Source organism: Lacerta agilis, chromosome 15, assembly GCF_009819535.1.
Source record: "Lacerta agilis isolate rLacAgi1 chromosome 15, rLacAgi1.pri, whole genome shotgun sequence".
Classification (NCBI taxonomy): domain Eukaryota; kingdom Metazoa; phylum Chordata; class Lepidosauria; order Squamata; family Lacertidae; genus Lacerta; species Lacerta agilis.
Genome location: NC_046326.1, coordinates 10,722,416 through 10,743,514, shown reverse-complemented (window position 1 = coordinate 10,743,514; position 21,099 = coordinate 10,722,416). Strand labels below are relative to the sequence as shown.

Below are 21,099 nucleotides of genomic sequence, written 5' to 3'. Positions count from 1 at the left end.
GGGAGCTGCTACCACAGACGCTGGATAAACCCACAAAGAAGCAAGCAAGTGCGAAATGGAGGGGAGACGGTAGGGGCATTGCCATTAGGGATGTGAGAGAAATTTGATTCCATTTGCAATTACAGGGGCATCTACTTAATTCACACTTTTCAAACTAATATTAGAACTAAAACACAGGCAGCCTTCAAAATACGGGCACCTCTGAATTTTGCAATGCAGATCTCCATCCAAGTAATGTGTACACAAATGCATATACTGGGGTAAGGTGTGCATAAAAAACGCTTATATCAATGCACATATCATACAGATATGCATTGTATTACAGGAAACGGCTTGCAAAAGTTGTGCTTATTTGGCAAAATTGCATACAAAGATGTGTCCATTATGAGAAATTCGCACAAAAATGCAAATTTGGTTTGCAGTTGTTATTCCACACTTTTGCAGCGTGTTCCCCCCCCCCAAAAAAAAATCACTTTTCTTATAAAAAAAATCCAATCCGGGGTTGAGGAAGAGTGGGATTGTCGTGCAAAAGCACCACATCAACTTTTATTTTGCAACCCAAATTTGCTGGCATGTGGTTGAATTTGCTGGCGACAGTTTGCAAGGGCCCCCATTTTATTTGTTGCTGGGGGAAAGGAAGACTTGGAGAGCAACAGTCAACACACCACGCAGTAAAACTGGAAAGCTTTATATGCAGGAGTAAATGAACGGGTAGGACAAATGCAGTGGAATGAATGCTGTTCTGTCCTCCTCACAGTTGCTGATTGATGACACTGATACGGTGATCTTGTGCAAAACCTGTCTCCTGTCTCCTTGCATTTAGTGTATTTATTTAAAATCCCAGCACAGATTAGCCTGACCAGAGCCCCACTGCTCTCCATTTATACACAGAGCCTCTTTGGCGCTGTATATCTAAGACCACTTGGGGAGAGCAAAGGATTATGGGATGACAGAAAATGGCTAGGTGAAACAAATTTTAATCATTTCCCCCTCTCTAAAATGGCTCCACGGTGTCCAACATGGAACAATTTTCTACTTAAAACAGTCCCCCCTCCCTTTCTGTATGGTCTTCTGAAATCAGGATCATTAAATTTAATAAAGATCTGCCTGAAATAAAACCTAGAGGCAGGGTTTTCTCCCTCCCTCCTACTGCCCCCACCCCCACAATTTGCAACTCTTCAAGAGCATTAGGTGATGTCTGGTTGAGCTGTGGCTTTGCAGAAGGGACGTGGAGGGGGAATCTTATTTAGATACGGTACTGTGGACAGCAAAAGTGATAGCATCTCTGCTGTGACCTGCAAGGGCCATCTGTCAAAAAGACGCGCATCTCTAGCTAGAGATACAAAGAGTCTCTTGTTGACAGCTTCCGTGTGTGTGTGTGTGTGTGTGTGTGTGTGTGTGTGTGTGTTGAGAGTCCTTTCAGCTCTCTCTTTGATGATTCCTACCTATCAAGTCCATGAGATGTGAATGGCTGCACTTATAACAAGGACCAACACCCTCTCCCTCCCACATTATCATGGGCTCTGCCATTCCCGGAGCACCCTGCCATCAGCGATTTGTGTATGTGGTTGCTAAGCTCTTTGATGCGCAATCGACGGTGCCGTGCCTCGTGCATGTCGCTTTGCACTTTTGACAACAAGCGCTGGCCCATAAACATTCATCCCTTCATCTCCATCAAAGGAGGGTTCTCTTCAGCTCGGTAATACTGCATCGGCCGCTCCTTGGACCGGCTGCGGGAGGGTCCTCTTTTCACACAGTATGCCTAACCGTACCCTGTAACAGCTGCAGTCCAGCTGCTGGCAACCCTGCTGAGGCAAGTGCTAAACCTCTCAAGGGTCAGAACTGTGGTATGTCGGTCTCCATAGCAACCAGGCAATGGGCTACTTTCTCAGAACAATTCCCCTCCTCAGGCCGAGTTGGAGAGTTAGCTCAGCCGATGGGTATGTGTCTTGGGGAGCGCTGGGTTAGCAAGGTCTAGGGGGCGTATATTTTGAATTTCCTCTTAACCCTTAAGGTAGGGGAAGTGAAGAAGAAGAAGATGGGAAGGCATATGCTTGCAGTTTTGCACTGGGCTGCCAGAGTGAATGAAGAGATTTTGGTTGAACGAGGAGACATAAATGTAAATGATTTTTTTGTTAACCCCCCAGAAGCTCAAAATTAACCTTGTGTCAGCTTTGACAGCAGCCTGAAGAATAGGTTGAAACTAGTGGCCAGGAGTCAAATGTCAGGAAGACCCCCAAAGCACACTGTGGCACAGTGGTTAAAATTTAGAACCAGGGGGAGTTGACTTGAAATCCCCACACAGCTGTGAAGCTCACTAGCTAACCTGGGGCCTGTTGCTATCTGTCAGGCTAACTTACCTCACAGTGTTGTTATGAGAATAGCATGGTGGATGGAAGAACGATCCTTGCCATCCTATGTGTCTTCAGAGGAAAGGTGGTGGTTGTGGGAAATAAAACAAACAACTCAAAAGTGATGAAGTCATATACAACTAATTTATGTTGAGAGTAGACCCATTGAAATTAATGGATCTAAATTAGCCAGGTCTACTATTTTCACTAGGTCTATTCTGAGTAAGACTATATTGGATGTGACCCTTATTAAAACAAAAAACTCTCTTTCAGATTGCAGCTGGATGAGCCGCCTGGGAGGCATGGGCTTGTCTAATTTTCCACTCCTTTTCTACACGCTTCTGTTTCTTCTTCTTCTTTGGTGATCACTCGTAAGATTGTCTTCCATAAACACGGTCTTAACAGTGAGTCCGTAAGTGACTGTGGAGGCCAATTCTGGATCCACACGTCCTTCCACAGTGGGGACATAGGTTTCTGGGCAGGAGTTGATCACGGTGCGGGGTTTGCCAAGCATGCCTTCCTCTTAGCACGTTTCTCCCTTTCATCCTGAATTTGAGCGTCTTCAAAGCCCATGACACCTTTGGTAAAAGCTGTCCTCTAATTGGAGTGCTCTCAGGCCAATGTTTGCCACTTGTCGGTGTTTATACTACATTTTTAAAGATTTGCCTTGAGAGAATCTGTAAACCTCTTTTGTTGACCACCAGCATTACACTTTCCATTTTTAAGTTCGGAATAGAGTAGTTGCTTTGGAAGACGATAATCAAGCATCCGTACATGACCAGTCCAATGAAGCTGATGTTGAAGAACCATTGCTTTGGCACTGGTGATATTTGCTTCTTCCAGTACACTGGCATTAGTTCGCCTTTCTTCCCAAGTGATGTGTAAAAATTTTTTGGAGACACCGTTGGTGGAATCCTTTGAGGAGTTGGAGATGGCGTTTATAAGTGGTCCATGTTTTACAAGCATATTGTAAGGTTGGTAGTACAATAGCTTTGTAAACAAGCATTTTGGTTTTGCAGTTAGGGTGATTGGAGCACTGCCCTGTAAGAATTCTGTGTTCCGCCTCCTCTCCTCCCAAATCAATATCCTTCCTTTTCACTTACAAAGAGGAGACTCCAATCTCCAACTTGTTTCTGTTTATCCCATCGCCAGCCAATCCATTCTTTAGACCAGGGTTTCCCAAACTTGGGTCTCCAGCTGTTTTTGGACTACATTTCCCATCATCCCTGACCACTGGTCCTGCTAGCTAGGGATGATGGCAGTTGTAGTCCAAAAACAGCTGGAGACCCAAGTTTGGGAAACACTGCTTTAGACAATTACAGAGCACCACTATGTTCAGGGTTCTACCCCTTGTCTCTAGCTGGGAAGAAAATTCCCATCCCACTTGACCAGATGAATCTATCAATATACATCTAAAGCATTCAGGTGCCTGCTGAACTTATTTTTCTACACAGCTGAAACCTAACAAGTGAAGTGTTCATCAGTCTCACCACTCTTTGCTCATTTCTCTCCTGCAAGTTACCTCCAATAAATCCAATAAATATTTGAGGGCTTTGTGCTGTTGGGTGTGGGTGGGTGCTAAGATGTCTTATTTTCTTGGCAGTGAATAATCTTTATTTATGGTGTTCTCACAAAACTTATGGTGTTCTCACAACAAAACACACATATGTACTCCAGTCCAGAACATCCAGCTATTTGATTTTGTTTTTATTTTTGCTCAGGATTAGAATGAGCTAGTTCCCAGCCAATATTTCTGGCCGAGTTTCTCTAGTCTGCCCTTTCCAACATCCATGTGACCTCTGAATATTAACCATAAACACCACATTTTAGAATTCTTCAGCTTGTTTTAAACTTTAGTCCCCTCCAGGCTTTCAATGAATGTTGACATTTTCGTGAAGGGGAGTGGGGCACTTTGCCAAACCCCACACCCTTTGAACACATCCGCCCTTCTTCTTTTTTCAGCCCTTCATGCATTGGCTACTAGCCACAATGGCTATGTTCTCTCTCCACTGTCAGAGGCGGTATATCTCAGGATAGCCTTTGATGGGCCTCACAATTAGAGTGAGTGCTTGGCAAATGTGTGGCCCCAACTCCACATTTTCCAAGATAATAAGAATGTAGGGACAGGGTCAAACATGTCAGAGGCCCAGTAGTCCTGTTGGAGTGGCGCATAACATCTCTTATGCCTGGCAAATTTCCACTGAAATTCCCATCAGCAGGACTTCAGAGCCCAGCTTCCATTGACAGGCTTCTCATAGACAGATGCTGGACACTGTAAAAACGGGATGTTGGGTGAATTATGCCTTTCAGCTGATGCAGCAAGGCTCCTTTTATGGAAGGCAAAGTTCTGAAGTGGAAAGCTTCCATAAGTACAGGGCATTCCCTGCTTTAGAACGTCACACTCTGTCTCATGGGTTGTTGTCATCTGTCTGTCTTGGGGGACAATGGAGGAGTGTGCCTTTGGGGGTGAAGTGAAATCACTGAAGAGTTACAGCACCTGCTGTGGCTGTAGAGACATTACTGGAGAGACATGTTTTGTTGCAGCCGGGGCAGATGAAGGCATCTGATTGTGCCGATGCAAATGCACCATGGTGTTTCTTCTGTCTGTGCTCCTCCCAGTGGTCATTCCTACACGATTATCTCTCCTACTGACAATGGCAACCTGGGAGCTTTAAATGAAAGGAGATGCAGCCATGCTTCAGAGTGCAGGACTTAGCATCATGCGCTCAATCTCTCGCCTGAATAGGACTAGTAGTACTTTCTAAAGCAGGGGTAGGCAACCTAAGGCCCGGGGGCCGGATCCGGCTCAATCGCCTTCAAAATCCGGCCCATGGATGGTCCGGGAATCAGCGTGTTTTTACATGAGTAGAATGTGTCCTTTTATTTAAAATGCATCTCTGGGTTATTTGTGGGGCCTGCTTGGTGTTTTTACATGAGTAGAATGTGTGCTTTTGTTTAAAATGCATCTCTGAGTTATTTGTGGGGCATAAGAATTCGTTCATTTTTTTCCCTTCAAAATATAGTCTGGCCCACCACATGGTCTGAGGGACGGTGGACCGGCCCATGGCTGAAAAAGGTTGCTGGCCCCTGTTCTAAAGTGACCTCATTTTGAAATGACATGATTCTGTACTTTTGCCACCTATTGGCAAATAAAGAAACTGCTTATAAGAGGGATATGCAGATATGGCCACAATTATCTAAATGTGTTTTATTTACTTATTTATTTCAACAAGATGCATACCACTTAATTGCCATCACCTCTAAGTAGTGTACAAAGAAAAAACTCAATACAATTAAAATAAATATGAATTAAAACTATAAAATAAGAATTCGGCTAAAAAGGCTGCCAGAATTCTTCTCTTCTTCTTCTTCAAAAATGTCATCAGTTTGTGCTGAATATTTAACAGTCTGTTTAACCTCAGCTGGGAGTTCCATAAAACTGGATCCACAATGCTGTTGTTGTTTAATGGGTTTCTGACCTGCCTTTCACCATAAGGTCCTTCGGCAGCTGTATTAAAATAAATTAAAACAATTCACAACCCAAAGAATAGGGAGGGTCCTAATATCTCTTCCTTACATGCATCAAAATGTAAGGCTGGTGTTGCACAGCTCATACTGGACAATTTGTAGTGTAATATCAGAATCCTGGATTTGCATGAAGTCAGCTTAGGGGCCAAAAACAGAAGGCAGGTTGCACAATAACAGTAGCCCTCTCTGTGGAAAGCCCTCCCTTCAGAAGTCAAGGAGATAAAGAATTACACAACTTTTGGAAGACACCTGAAGACAGTCCTGTATTGGAAGGTTCTTAATGCTTGATGTTTTTATTTTTTTAGATATGCTGTAAACCACCCAGAGTGGCTGGGGAAACCCAGCCAGGTGGGCAGGGTAATAATAATAATAATAATAATAATAATAATAATAATAATATGATTGTGGTTTAAAACAAAGACAGAAGTTTGAGTAAAACAAGGACGGAGAGAACTCAGAGGGAAATGGCACAAAATGTTTTGAGTAAGGTGCCTTAATCTCTACCCATCTCTGGTATTTATCCTTGTTAAAACTAGTTTTGTTAAAACCCTCAGTGTTTACTCTAATCTGAGCCATTGTTTAAAACCACATTTTTTTTGTCTCAGTGTTCCTCAGCCACTGCTTTACTCTTTACTTCTGCTTTTGTTTGATTACAGCAAGAAGGTAGTATTGAAGTTCTCACCCTAGGCCACTAGGGGTGTTGTGTATATAGTTTCACTCTGCCCACCATGGCTGCAGTTCTCACTCAGGTCCACAACATGCAAATGAAGGATTGAGAGTGCCATTCACGGATTGGGGTAGCTAGAGAGAGTTGTTACTGTTTCATGTTACTGAGTACTATATAAGCAGGCTGGCTGAGCCCTTCAGTCCAGTTCTGTTCCAGCCTGAGAATAAAGAGAGCTGCTTGGAGAATCACTGTGTCTTATGCTATGTCCACCCACTACTTGATAGGTAGAGGCACTGAAAGGGGGAAAAATGGCTGTTTTAAACATATCCATTTCCATTCCTCAGCTGCCTGGAGGGCCACAGGTTCTCTATCCTTGTCTACAACCAGGTCATTTGAAGTGCTTTCTGAACCTGTATGTGCCTAACCCCGGCTTTAAGGTTTATCCAGGAAACTCTTATATTGCAGCTGTATTCTGTAACCTGTTTTTGGTGGTGGATTTGTTCTGCTTTATTAGTTGTTATATGAAGCTTCTCCAATGCTACCCCATTATTACTGTCTAGAGAAGGTAGAACACAACAAAACTAGGTCAAAAACACAAGCCTAGAACATTCGCGGAATGAAAAGTTACGGGATTTCAGCAGCAAGTTACAGGAGATGCACTAATTGGAAGTGAAACAGTATGATTGCCCCCCAAACTTTTGCGGGCATAAATAGTATTGAAAGAAGGATCTTGGACGACTGCCCCAATAGCATCATTAGCACAAATCATCATGAATGTTCAATAAAAAGTGGTGGCCCCAGATTTGTATCACTCTCTCCCCCGATAGTTCTGTCATGTCCCTGCTCCTCCCATTTTTTCCCCTCAAAGAGACCAAATGTTTTTTTTCTTTTTTGCAATGCCCTTTTGGAATAATCCCTGCTTAAAAAGAAAAAGTTTGCTCAGTTCAAAAGTTTGATGATTTGATATTATTTCAGTGGTATTTATTGCTTACTTTTTGTTGTGTGGTGCCTTGGAAAGGTTTGTGCCCTGAAAGGTGGGATATAAATTACTATAATAAATAACAATACATAAATTTAACGTATAGAGTCTCTGAAAGAGACAGCTGAATCCTGAACGACAGCTCTGGAGACACCCATGAGCAATGATTTAACAAGGCATTAATCTGAAAGCCAAAATGGGGCAAGCAATTTATCAGTGGCAGCGGACAGGCTTCAGGAATGGAAACCGTCCCTGAAAAATAAAGACAGAACACAGACAAAGGAAATAAGGGATGCCTTGTCCATCCAGATATGATTATTCCTCCCACCCTTCCTTTTTATTACGTTTTATAATCACGACAATCTTGCTGGAGTTGCTTGGCTGCTAACAGCTTTCCCTACTTCAGAATTGCTGTGTGGGTGGCAAGGTAGTGATTGTACCCATTCATACCCAGCTTCATTGTTTGTTTGTTCTGTAAGACATGCAACTAGATCACTAGCAGCCCTTGTACCTGGTGTTTCTTGGGGGCTCAAAGAAACTGAAAGATCAGTGCAGTTTTGAAATCAGTGATCCAAAGCAATGAAGTTTTGGAAGGCGAAGTCTAGCATCTTGATTCGAACCTGTGCCCAGTTGTATCCAAACTTGTTCTCAGGAACCACCATACAAAATTTGAATAAAACCAGTGCAGTTTTGAAAGATTCACTTCACCATCTTTATTCAAAACGACACCCACTTTCCTCTAAACATAGACAAACACCTACTCCTTGCTCTCGAAATTTGGTTGCAATATAATGAGAGGTGTTCAAATGCATGGCAAATAGACGAATAACTTCCCAAAATATATATCGTAGATTCTGGCGAAGACCTTTTCTATTTCAGCAGGAATTGTAAATAAACTTTCTGTTTTTCTGATTAATTTTCATTGATCATTATCCTCTGTTTGCTTTGTGTAATCTCTACACACACCATTAAGAAATGTTACAGGTAGGTAGCCTTATTGGTCTGCCATAGTCAAAACAAAATAAAAATTAAAAAATGCCTTCCAGTAGCACTATTTTTTGTTTGTTTGTTTGTTTCGACTATGGCAGACCAACACGGCTACCTACCTGTAACTGGAACTATGGAAGGCACCACATTGAGCCGCATGAAATGGAAGTCCATCAACCTCACCAAGAAACTTGCAAACTTAGTTGGTCTCTAAGGTGCTACTGGAAGGAATTTTATTTTGTTTCGACCATTAGGTAATGTTGGTTATTAAGCAGTGTATAAATAGTCTTGGTACTAAAGGCCCTAAACAGCTCAAGACCAGGTTACATGAGAGACTGCTTATGTGCCCACTAGGTCACTGTTGGGTCTGCCGGAGGATTTTTCCGGCAAGTTCCATAGTAACTGAGAGCAGAGCTTTCTTAGAATCATAGAATCGTAGCTGGAAGGAGCCACGAGGGTCATGTAGTCCAACCCCCTGCAATGCAGGAATTTTTTGTCCAAGGTGGGGGATCGAACACATGACCTTGGGATTAAGAATCTCATGCTCTACCAACTCAGTGCAGCCCCTGTTCTCTGGAATAGCATTCCTGCCAATATATGTCTGGCGCCCGCAATCTGAACTTTCCATAAGCAACTGAAGACATTTCTGTTCCAAAAGGCTTTCCCAGCTGAATGAAGGGGTCTCTGCCGAGGGTGTGTATTTTGTAGTGTGTGTGTGTGTGTGTGTGTGTGTGTGTTTTAACATATCTGGTTTTTTGTGTTCCTTTAACAGTTTTTACCTGTTTTCTTGTGCAGCTGAGATGCTTGTGTGGAAGGTGATTAATAAACGACTAGCAATTATAATAAATAAAAATAGCAGTAGCTTCCATGGGGATGTCAGGGGCTCAAATGGGTTCACCGCAATTTCACAGTATGAATTTTGTAGAAGAATTGTGAAGTGTCCACTAGCTATCATCTGCCACCTTTCTGTGAAAATGATATCCAAATTATGTTGATTACATGCAGCTAAAATATGCAAATAAGATGGATTTCCTACAGCTCATGATGTAGCTCTTAGGATTTTAACAAATTCCTTACTCCTGCCTAGAAATAGCATATATGGAGAGAGAGAGAGAGAGAGAGAGAGAGAGAGAGAGAGAGAGAGAGAGAGAGTGTGTGGGTGTGGGTGTGTGGTAGAAATGGTATTCAGGGTGAGAGCTGCTTAATCTTCTGATATTGCCCCGATAAAAAACTGAAACCATTGCTGGCCAAGTTCGAAAAGGAAAGTCTCCCTGGGGAAAGCAATTGGAATTTATTTGCTAAACAAAGTCCAGTGGAGCAACATGCATTTTGGTTCAGCAATCTCTCAAGGGTGAATATTTGGAAGGGGAGGAAAAATATAGGTCATATTTAGTCATGGTGATTATCTTCCACGAAAGGAAGAAGGGGCTGTTACGCGAGGCTCCTGTTGCGATGCAGCGACAAAAATTGCCAATTGCAATCAGCCACCACGTAAAGAGGTTAATATCTAGGAGCAGAAAGAAAGTTGTGTGCAGCTACTTTCTATTGCTCCACTTTGCTGTGTAAGGAAGCTAAGAGTATTATTCCACCCCTACCCACTCCAAGTAAGTAGGTTATATGACAGACTACTGCCAAAAAAAGTCACTACATAAAAAATGTCCCGTGTGTGATAGCTCTAACCACATACAGAGCACAGCGGTGGTTTTCTGTAGCATCTGAAAACAGAGTAAACACAATCTGCATGAAACTGCTGAGTGGGCTCATCCAGAGCTTTGGAGTGTGTTGTCGTCAGTATGCTGATGACACACAGCTCTGTTCTTCAAATGAAAAAGTGGATGTATGGAACTGGTGGGTGTGCCTGGTCGTAGGAATGGATTGGATGAGGGTCAATAAACTGAAGCTCAGTCTAGATGTTAATAGATGATCCCCCAGCTGGTTGAGCAGACCTCAGTCTGTCCTGGACACAATTGCTTTCCGCCAGCTTGGCAGGCGGCCTGGGGATAACCTGGCTTTGGTAATTGGTGCTGTGGTAACTTCCGGGTTAGATTACTGCAATGTGCTATACATGGGGCTGCTTTTGAAGATAGTTCGAAGCCAGTGCCTCATCTAGTCCAGCATCCTGTTATCACTGTATTAAAAAGCCATGTGGGTGGCGCTGCGGTCTAAACCTCTGAACCTCTTAGACTTGCCAATTGGAAGGTCGGCGGTTCAAATCCCCGTCACGGGGTGAGCTCCTGTTGCTCTGTCCCAGCTCCTGCCAACCTAGCAGTTTGAAAGCATGCCAGTGCAAGTAGATAAATAGGTACCGCTGATGTGGGAAGGTAAATGGCATTTCTGTGCACTCTGTTTTCCGTCGCGGTGTCCCATTGCGCCAGAAGCGGTTTAGTCATGCTGACCACCTGACCCAGAAAGCTGTCTGTGGACAAACGCCGGCTCCCTCAGCCTGAAAGAAAGATGAGCGCCACAACCCCATAGTCACATTTGACTGGGCTTAACCATCCAGGGGTCCTTTACCTTTGTTGTTTGGATGTTTAATTATTACTGTGGTTTATTTTTTTAATATGCTTTTAATTTGGTTATAAGTCACCTTTGTATAAGACAACTAAAACTGTATAAGTTATAATAGGAAACCAAATGTTACTATTTGGTAAGACAAGCTTCCCTCATTTCCTCTGATATTTGAGGGCTGTGGCAATGGGGAAATACTTGGTTGACCCCTGTGACTAGAGGAAACTTTATACCTGAAGTTTGTCACAACATGCTAAGTTGGCCTGGTGGCCATATGCCCAGATAGCTTAAAAAAGCTCAGCAGCTTTCAGGGTGTCCTTGTTTTAATTTTTTGAAATATGGCAGCCCTACTATGATGTGGCAATAGCAGCAGCAACAACAACAACAACAACAACACAGTAACTGAGTGCTACTTTTTGGTAAGCCAAGTTTTCCCTACTTCTTCCCATTTCTGTGTGGTTGTGGCAGTGGGGTGACCTCTGGGGTTAAAGATTACTTTATACATACAGAACTACCCAAACTGTATAGAAATTTATTCATGTATGCGACTCCAGCATACTTGCCCAATGTTACTTGCCCAAAATGGAAAGAAGAAGAAGTCCCAGTGAAAGAAGAATGGATACAAGAGCTTATGGAATATGCAGAAATGGCAAAACTTTCCAGAAGAATAAGAAATCAAGAAAGCAAACTTTTAAATAAAAGAATGGAAATTGTTTAGTGAATATTCACAGATAGATTGTAAGCAGATAAGGACATTGACAGGATTATTGTAATAACCTGCAGTTTCATAAGAGTGTATATTTAAAGAAGATGAATAAATGAGCAAATAAAGTTAATTAAGATATGCAGAAGATATTAAAAATAAATTTAAGGAACTGCAGAAAGAGGGGGAAGGAAGTCAAGTTTTGAAATGTCAAAATGATTGTAAAATCAGTGAATGGTATAAACCTAAAAAGTATAAATACTTTTTTTTTTTAAAGAGAGATTACTTTATACATGCAGTTAGTCACAACATGCTACATCAGCCTGTCTGTGATGTGGTTAGCCTTGATCGGTTTGCAAACAGGGATATATATATATATCCCTTGCTGCGGATCTAGCTGATTTCCTTCAGCGGAAAGGTGGAGGCCATTTGAAAACATAACTGTTTAAAGCTGAATAGAAGTTTCGTCTGCGGGCAAGGGATTTCTTTCGCATGGGGGTGCTCAGAACGGTGTATCCCCACAAACACCCTTGCACTATGTGGTGTTGCAGTCTGTTCTTCCACCTTTTTCTGCTACACTTGTGGACCCAGCCTCCCTCCCTCTCTCTTCTTTCTAGCGGAGATAAAACGGAGAAATAAGAGTTTATCTCAGCCGTGGCCTGCTTTCTGTTTGCTACAAGACCGTTCTCATGCAGCTGTCATAGCACTGCAATTGCTTCCCAGTTGGTGGAGCCAGAGGAATCTGTAGGCAGAGAGGCAGAGTTAGGCTAGGTGTCACTTCCAATGTGTTTGTTTCCAAGTCTGTTCCTGCAATAATCTGCAGGTCCCCCCCCCCAAAAAATGAAGATCTTTGAATTTATATCGGGGCAGGCATTTCAAATTTATCCTAAAACATGCATTTTAAAGTGTGCATGCACACGAAAGCTCATACCAAGAACAAACTCAGTTGGTCTCTAAGGTGCTACTGGAAAGAATTTTCTATTTTGTTTCGACTATGGCAGACCAACACGGCTACCCACCTGTAAATGCATTTTAAAATTATGCATATTGGGATGTCCTGTCTTCTGAGAACTGCATTGCAAAATTCAGAGAAGTGCAAAATCTGAAGGATTCAATTCATTCTGATCTGCACATTAGTTTGGAAGGTGCAGGTCAGATCAGCTAACACCAGAATTCCCCAAATCCTTAGAATTTGCAAAATTCCCCCAAACTCTCCATCGTCTATTGAAATGCTACATATGCTACATATGCAGTCTTTCAAGCGTTCCTGTGCTGCAGGATCTTTAGGTATATGATGGAAACCCTGGAAAATATTGATAATGAGAGCAGTACAAGGGTTTGGAATCTCAAGGCCGTTCTGACTTTGTTTCCCTTTCAGTTTTTGAGCAAAAGAAAAGTGAGACCAGATCATTAAGCTTTGCCTGCTACCTAAGAAAATGGGGTTCTGAACACACACACACACACACGGGAAGAACCGAATTCCCAGAGTAGTGGAAAACTATATTGGATTGTGGTGGCCTTTGGCTGTGAGCAATAAAGTTTGCCTGGGTATGCCGGAAAACCCTGTGTATTTATACATTCTCTGATTTTGTCCCCAGAGATCTGCAGTAGTTGAACCAAAAGTTATCGCCTTACCTCAATAATTACAGCTTGAGTTTTTTATGAGCTGTCTTATGCAAGAGGTCAGTCTGAGTAGTAATAATGGCCCCCTCTGTTAAACACACAGATCTCCCCACACACACCTGTAAAATGTGGAGGGAGATCGACATTTTCTACACTGGGTCATTGCTTTTCCATCCAAAATGGCTCCGAAAACACAGAAGAGGGTATGGTTTGGCCTCATTGGCATGTTGTCAGCATTAAATGTGGCATCAAAAGCAGCAAAATTAAGTGTGTGTGTGTGTCCCCCTCCCCATGCCGGAATTTTTTTCCTCCTGACTGAATCGAACAATGCCGTTGCCATAGAAACAGCCTTTCTCAAAAAGGTCACTTGGAAGAAACTGTGTTTTAGGTGCAACTCAAGGAGATTATGGGGGATTAGCTAATTTATATATATATTTCTTTAAAGGAAATATTATGAGCGAATAATATCCAGCTGAACTGGAAGGCTCGCTCAGTAAATTAAAAACTCTGTGATAAAAGCTTTATTTTCCCTTTTCAAAATAGGAATGGTATGCAGTCGGGTGATATCTGAAATAGAGATTTTGTGTGTGTGTGTGTGTGTGTTTAACTTGGTTTTAATTAAACCTCAGTCAGGGCTGAGAAATGTGGTGAGAGCAGATAATTGCCATATTCCCAATGCAGATTTTAAACTATGGCTTTGATATGTGTAACTCCTGACTGGCTTGTACCCCTGCATTGCTTCCAGGGTGAGCCGATGCTCTTCTACCTTTCAAAGAGAGTAGGCCAAGGCCATATCCACATCAAACATTTAAAGCACTCTTCTGCCACTTTATTGTCCCCCACAGAATCCTGGGAACTGTAGTTTGCTGCGGGGGCTGAGTTGCCAGATCCCTGTCCCCTTACAGAGTTTCAATTCTCAGAGTTCCCTGGGAAGAGGGACGGTTAGTTAAGCAATTTTGGAAACTGTAGCTCTGTGGGGGGAATGGGGGGAGGTCTATAAACAACTCTCAGAAGCCTTCACAAATGATTGTTGTTGTTGAAGAAGAGTTTGGATTTGATATCCCGCTAGATCACTACCCAAAGGAGTCTCAAAGCGGCTAACATTCTCCTTTCCCTTCCTCCCCCACAACAAACACTCTGTGAGGTGAGTGGGGCTGAGAGACTTCAGAGAAGTGTGACTAGCCCAAGGTCACCCAGCAGCTGCATGTGGAAGAGTGGAGACGCGAACCTGGTTCCCCAGATTACAAGTCTACCGCTCTTAACCACTACACCACACTGGCTCTCAGTTGCTGTTGTTGTTGCTGTTGTTGTTGTTGTTATAATTTATTAAATTTCTATAACAATCTTTATCCGAGGATCACAGGGCAGTTTACAATAAAAAAAACCCCACAAAAACACATAACATAGTAACAAAGAAAAACAACAGCTCCCCAACGAAATCCTGGGAGAAGTGGAATGGTTTCTTTTTGCCTGGAGCCTAAAGATATTCAACGAAAGCTCCAGGTGAACCTCCTCAGGGAGAGTATTCCACAAGCTACAGTTCCAAGGATTCTGTGCCGGAAGCCCTGGCTACATACAGTTTTATAAGGGTGCTCTAAATGTAGGCTATGGATGCAACCCAAATGCAGTGTGAGAGAAAAAATATGGGAAGAGGCAGCAGACCCTCCAAGTGTCCCTATTTTCCAGGGACAGTCCTGGATTTACAGAAGCCGTCCCGGTTTCTGATTTGACCCTGGAATGTCCCGCTTTTCCTAAGGACGCCCCAGTTTTCATCAGAGAATGTCGGAGGGTATGAGTACAATGAGAATGAAACTTAAAGGCTGCAGTGAAGAAGCCATTACCTGAGACCCTAATGATGCCGCCCACCTGACTGGGTTGCCCCAGCTACTCTGGGCGGTTTCCAACAAAATATTAAAAAAACAATAAAACCTCAAACATTAAAAACCTCCCTGACTTCAGATGTCTTCTGAAGTCAGATAGATGTTTATTTCCTTCATTGGTTGATCAGCACTCCGCGAACTTCAAAGCATGGGAAGCCACCCAATATATATATATATATAAAATTTGGCATCTGTATTTGGCTTTTTGTGATTTGGAATGTTTTAATTTGGTTTTAATTGGTTTAAAATGGAAAACTAGATAGATAGATAGATAGATAGATAGATAGATAGATAGATAGATAGATAGATAGTTGTTTATTTCCTTGACATCTGATGGGAGGGCGTTCCACAGGGTGGGTGCCACTACCAAGAAGGCCCTCTGCTTGGTTTGCTGTAACCTCACTTCTCTCAGGGAGGGAACTGCCAGAAGGCCCTTGGAGGAGGACCTCAGTGTCCGGGATGAACGATGGAGGTGGAGGCGCTCCTTCGGGTATACTGGGCCAAGGCTGTTTAGGGTTTTAAAGGTCAGCACCAATACATTTATTATGGGAAAGGTCATAGTATCTTAAAATAATAATGACTTCAGGGCTTCTTCTGAGTCAGTAGTCTGAGTCAGTAGGGATAGCCAAGGCCTATGGGCACATTCAGCAAAATGTGTGGGCACCACCACCTCTGGTCACTTCTCTCACCTGTTCCCCAGATCAACTGACCCCCAACAGAGAGTGAAAACTTCGCTTTCCCAGTGGATTTGGGTAAAGGTTTGATCCAATAGAATTAATCTGAGCCTTGAAAAGCACATAGAGCTGAAAGAAGAAGCGGAAGAGAATATCTGTTTTCCACCTTCCTCCTATAGCTTTGTGTACTTCTTAAGAGAGAGAATAGTAACCAACCTCACCACCACATGGCCAAGGAAGGCTAAACTGACTTAACAAGAGTCCCGTCTTGGGACTCAGGTAAGCTCTGCATGGGCCTGCCAAGGGGGCAGTTGGAGGGGGGCGCTCATAGGCTCTGTGGGTTTGTAGTGAGATAATGCAGTGAGATAGTGCAACATTTCTATAGGAATCAGAAATACAGCCTTCAAATGGTCAAATTTACATTCACTAATCATTGCCGTAGGAATATATTTGATCTATTATTTCCTCCACTAGATTTCTGTACTTCTTCTTCTTCTTCTTCTTCTTCTTCTTCTTCTTCTTCTTCTTCTTCTTCTTCTTCTCCATTGTAAACCTTTAATTGCCATCTTGATGTTTTTCAGATCAGTTTGCCCACTGATGAAGCTTGGCTTGAGTTCTAATCATTGTCAATCCAACTGTCCTCCGTCCGAACCAGCGTTGTCAAACTTTTCGAACTTCATGGGGCTTCTCTCTACATTTTCATCACTGAACACATTGAACAGCATCTGAGCCACAACAGAGTGCTGAGGGACTGCACATGCTACCTCTTGCCAGTTGGAGAAGAACCCATTAAAAAGTACTCTCTAGGTATGGATTTTCAATTGATTCAAGAAAGCATCTAATAAGTTATTCTGTTCAGACAAACTTTCCCTAACTTAGCATACCAAGCTATATGAATCAATTATATTTACTATATCAGTTATACCACTCATTTCCCCAAAAGGAGTTGTGTTCATGAAAAACCTATGGTGGGTAGATACCCACTAGATTTATGATTATTTTTCCGTATAATGTTAAAAGCAAGGATTCCGGCTGTCTGTGTCCCCTGACTGCTCTCTGATCTCAGCTGAACTCACCGTGAATCTCCCGGAAGTGGGGCCGCTGGTGACATGGAGAGCATGAGTGATGTGCACACCTCTCCTTCTCCTCCAAGCATTTTCTGAATGCAAGTAGACATAAAGCTTGAATAGGGATTGCGTGAGGTGAGATTGCAATGAAGCAAGTCGTAAAAAGTGTGTATGGTGAGGGGATGCTCATTGTGTTCAGTGTTGAGGAGGAACAGCAACCTTCTGTGGTTCAATTGATGAAGGATATGCTATGAGTACAATGAATGAATGAATGAATGAATGAATGAATACCTGCTTGAAGAAGTAGTACCATCTGCTTAATATTCCTCTCCTTGAGGTAGGGTCTGGCTTAGGGAAAGGAGACCTAGCTATAGTGTGGTTTGTCATGGTATCTATAACACATAACATGTTCCAGATACAGGTAGGTAGCTGTGTTGATCTGCCATAGTCAAAACAAAACAAAATAAAAAATTCCTTCCAGTAGCACCTTAGAGACCAACTAAGTTTGTTCTTGGTATGAGCTTTCGTGTGCATGCACACTTCTTCAGAACATAACATGTTGTTAGGCAAGAAAGCAGGACATAGGGTTATATCCAACTAAGTTATACTCAAAGTAGATCCACTGAAATGAATGAACCTAAGTTAGTCATGTCCGTTAACTTCACTGGGTTTACTCTGAGCAGGACTAGCATTGGCCACAACCAGGGACGCAAGTGCGCTGTGGTCTAAACCACTGAGCTTCTTGGGCTTGCCAATCAGAAGGTCAGCGTTTCGAATCCCCATCACAGGGTGAGCTCCTGTTGTTCTGTCCCAGCTCCTGCCAACCTAGCAGTTCGAAAGCACGCCAGCGCAAGTAGATAAATAGGTACCGCTGCAGCTGGAAGGTAAATGGTGTTTCCATGCACTCTTGTTTCCGTTGTACCAGAAGCGGTTTAGTCATGCTGGCCACATGACCTGGAAAGCTGTCTGTGGACGAACGCCGGCTCCCTTGGCCTGAAAGCGAGATGAGCGCCGCAACCCCATAGTCGCCTTGGACTGGACTTAACCGTCCAGGGGTCCTTTACCTTTACCTTTAATGAGCTAGATAGACCAATGATCTGACTTGGTACAAGGCCAGAAGGTGTGTGTGTGTGTGTGTGTGTGTGTGTGTGTATCACCATATCATTGAATACCATGGTGATGTACAAAAATTAAAAAAACTCCATTAAAAACAATACAAATATCGTATTGTGCTATTTTTCTAAAAAAAGAGATGATGGAACTCACTGTGAACACCTCCCTCTTTCTCTTAGAATGGCAATGGAGGTCACCTGAGGTGCTGGAACTCATCTGAGAGGTGCTGGAACTGAGTTCCGGTGAGTTCCTCCTGAAAAAAGCCTCTGCAAATAGCCATTAAAATAACAATAAAAAATTAAACAGCCTGCCCTGCTGGCATCTAAAGTTCTTCTAAAAGACACTGGAAAGTCAAAAGCAAGGATGGCTGCTGTGTCTCTGCTGAAAGATTGGAACATGCAACACTCAAAGCCTGGCTTCTAGCTGTGGCCAGTCAGGCCTCTGTGCCACAAGAGGCAACGGTGCTTCTCCGGATGATTTCGGCGATTGAGCTGGGATATAATGGCTCAGGTGGTCCTTCAGGTATCATGGACCCAAATTCGCACAGGTTCACATTGTTGAGCTCCTTGAAACCACCCTGACTTCTCCCCACCTCACAATGGTTTTGTCTGAGCAAAACTCCCTGCTGCTTTCTGGTTAGGCTGTGACTTGTAAATATCTTGACTTTTTGTGCTACTTTAAATACTGTCTTGAGATTTTTTTTTGTTTTGTTAATGTGCTGAGGAGTTAAATGTAATGGTGCCATCATTAACCAGTTTTATTGAACTAATAACTCAGAAAGACCCTGCTCTTACCGTTTGTAGCTGGGCTAACAACTTAGCCATTTTTAGCACCCCAGTTAAGAATACTCCTAATTAAGAACCAGGAGATACACATAAAGAGACTGATGTGAAGTCCTCTTTCAATTTTTCAAACTGTGAGAATACCTCTTCGAATTTTATGGTGTTACAATCTCTGCTTGAACAAGCTGCAGACAGGATGTAAAATTATGTGCTGAATTGTGTGTGTGCGTGTGTGTTTAATTACTGTTAGACTCAGGACAGACAGGAGCCTTTTTAAAACGCAAAAATTAAAACATGCTATAAATACAGTGGTGGGAGAAGAGGGATAGTATAGCGTAACATCACCATACATCTTGGTAGCTTAAGAAAGCATTCGTTTTATTGTAGAGGGTTTTTTTAAAAGATTGTTTTATTGCACTATATTATTCCTATGTCTGTTGTTCCTAATTGTCATGGTGAGGCACCTTCAACACCTTATGGTGGAGAGGAAGAATATGGGTGTTTATTTAATAAGTAAATAGCATGCATTCAGCTTCTTCCACAAAGTACTTCTTACACCTGAACTAGCAGAAGCAAAAGCTAGCAGGGGAATATTACTACTACTACTACTACTACTACTACTACTACAATACTACTACTACTATTTTAAAAAATCATTGCCACTCCAGTCTCCAGTGAACAGTAGAAGAGTTGATATGAAAGAATTACTATTATTATTAATTATTGAATTGATACTTGGAGGTCTCAGGATGTGTATTTCCATTCCTGCTCCCATAAGCTGGAGAAATGGTGCTGTGAGATACTTTCTCATATGGAAACATATTTATTACAAGCTGAGCCTAGGGCTTGCCGATCAAAAGGTCGGCGGTTCGAATTCCCGTGACGGGGTGAGCTCCCGTTGCTTGGTCCCTGCTCCTGCTGCCAACCTAGCAGTTCGAAAGCACGTCATAGTGCAAGTAGATAAATAGGTACCGCTCTGGCGGGAAGGTAAATGGCATTTCCGTGCGCTGTTCTGGTTTGCCATAAGTGGCTTAGTCATGCTGGCCACATGACCCGGAAGCTGTACGCAGGCTCCCTCGGTCAATAAAGCAAGATGAGCGCCGCAACCCCAGAGTCGTCCGCGACTGGACCTAATGGTCAGGGGTCCTTTTACCTTTATCTTTTACCTGAGCCTACGATGGAGGAGTTCACGGCATTTAACACCCCAAACGGCATTAACACCCCAAAAGGGTCTTGTTCTTCCTGTAGCTACAGCCTTGGATTTAAACAGACATCAAACATTGCTCTGACCTTCTCTCCAACTTGCTCTGCGACTGGACCTAATGGTCAGGGGTCCCTTTACCTTTACCTACATAGAGTATCTAGGCTATCTTTGGATCAAGGGCAAATGGATAATAATATTAATATTATTATTATTAATAATAATAATAATAATAATAATAATAATAATAATAATAATAATTTATTTGTACCCTGCCCATCTGACTGGGTCTCCCCAGCCACCCTGGGCAGCTTCCAACAAATATTAAAATACATTAAAATATCACATCTTGTGAAAAATAGGCAGTTGAAACAGTTTTGATGCCTCCTCTAATCCAGCCCATTGACCCTAAGGCAGCTTCCATTATTAGTCAACCTGCATTGACTTCCACCATCTGTGACATTGTGGGCAGAACATGTGGGACCAAAGATGTTTGTCATATACTGAGCTAAGCAGAGACAGACATTCCACAAGGGTCTGAAAGCCTACATCTGTGATGGTGCAAGACTAGGTGATCTGGTCTCAGCTTGCTGGGGAACTCATAGATGAATGACTCAGCCTATGTCAGAGCAGCACACATACTGGGGAAAAAAATACTGATGCAATGGTCTCAGATGGTCATGTGACCCTGTACTAATAGGTTTGGCTTTATGGACTTGGACTGATAGAAGGCTATCAGTCAGTTAAAGATGGTTGAACCGATTAAATGTCTAGCATTTAACCAATCTGTCAGTTTGGATAAATGTACAGAGGACTTTTCAAGAGGGTAGTTACAGGTAGGTAGCCGTGTTGGTCTGCCATAGTCAAAACAAAATAAAAAATAAAAAAATCCTTCCAGTAGCACCTTAGAGACCAACTAAGTTTGTTCTTGGTATGAGCTTTCGTGTGCATGCACACTTCTTCAGATACCAGGTATCTTCAGGTATCTTCAGGTATCTGAAGAAGTGTGCATGCACACGAAAGCTCATACCAAGAA

The 21,099-nt window shown here is 42.7% G+C and overlaps 1 protein-coding gene across 1 annotated transcript in view; it reads left to right on the top strand.

Moving 5' to 3' along the window:
• Positions 1 to 21,099, top strand: part of PKNOX2 (PBX/knotted 1 homeobox 2) — a 283,944-nt gene that overhangs the window by 63,682 nt on the left and 199,163 nt on the right. The window contains exon 2 of the mRNA XM_033172676.1: positions 16,482 to 16,707. The gene's annotated coding sequence lies outside the window, so the exon portion shown is untranslated. The remainder of the gene's footprint in view (positions 1 to 16,481; positions 16,708 to 21,099) is intronic.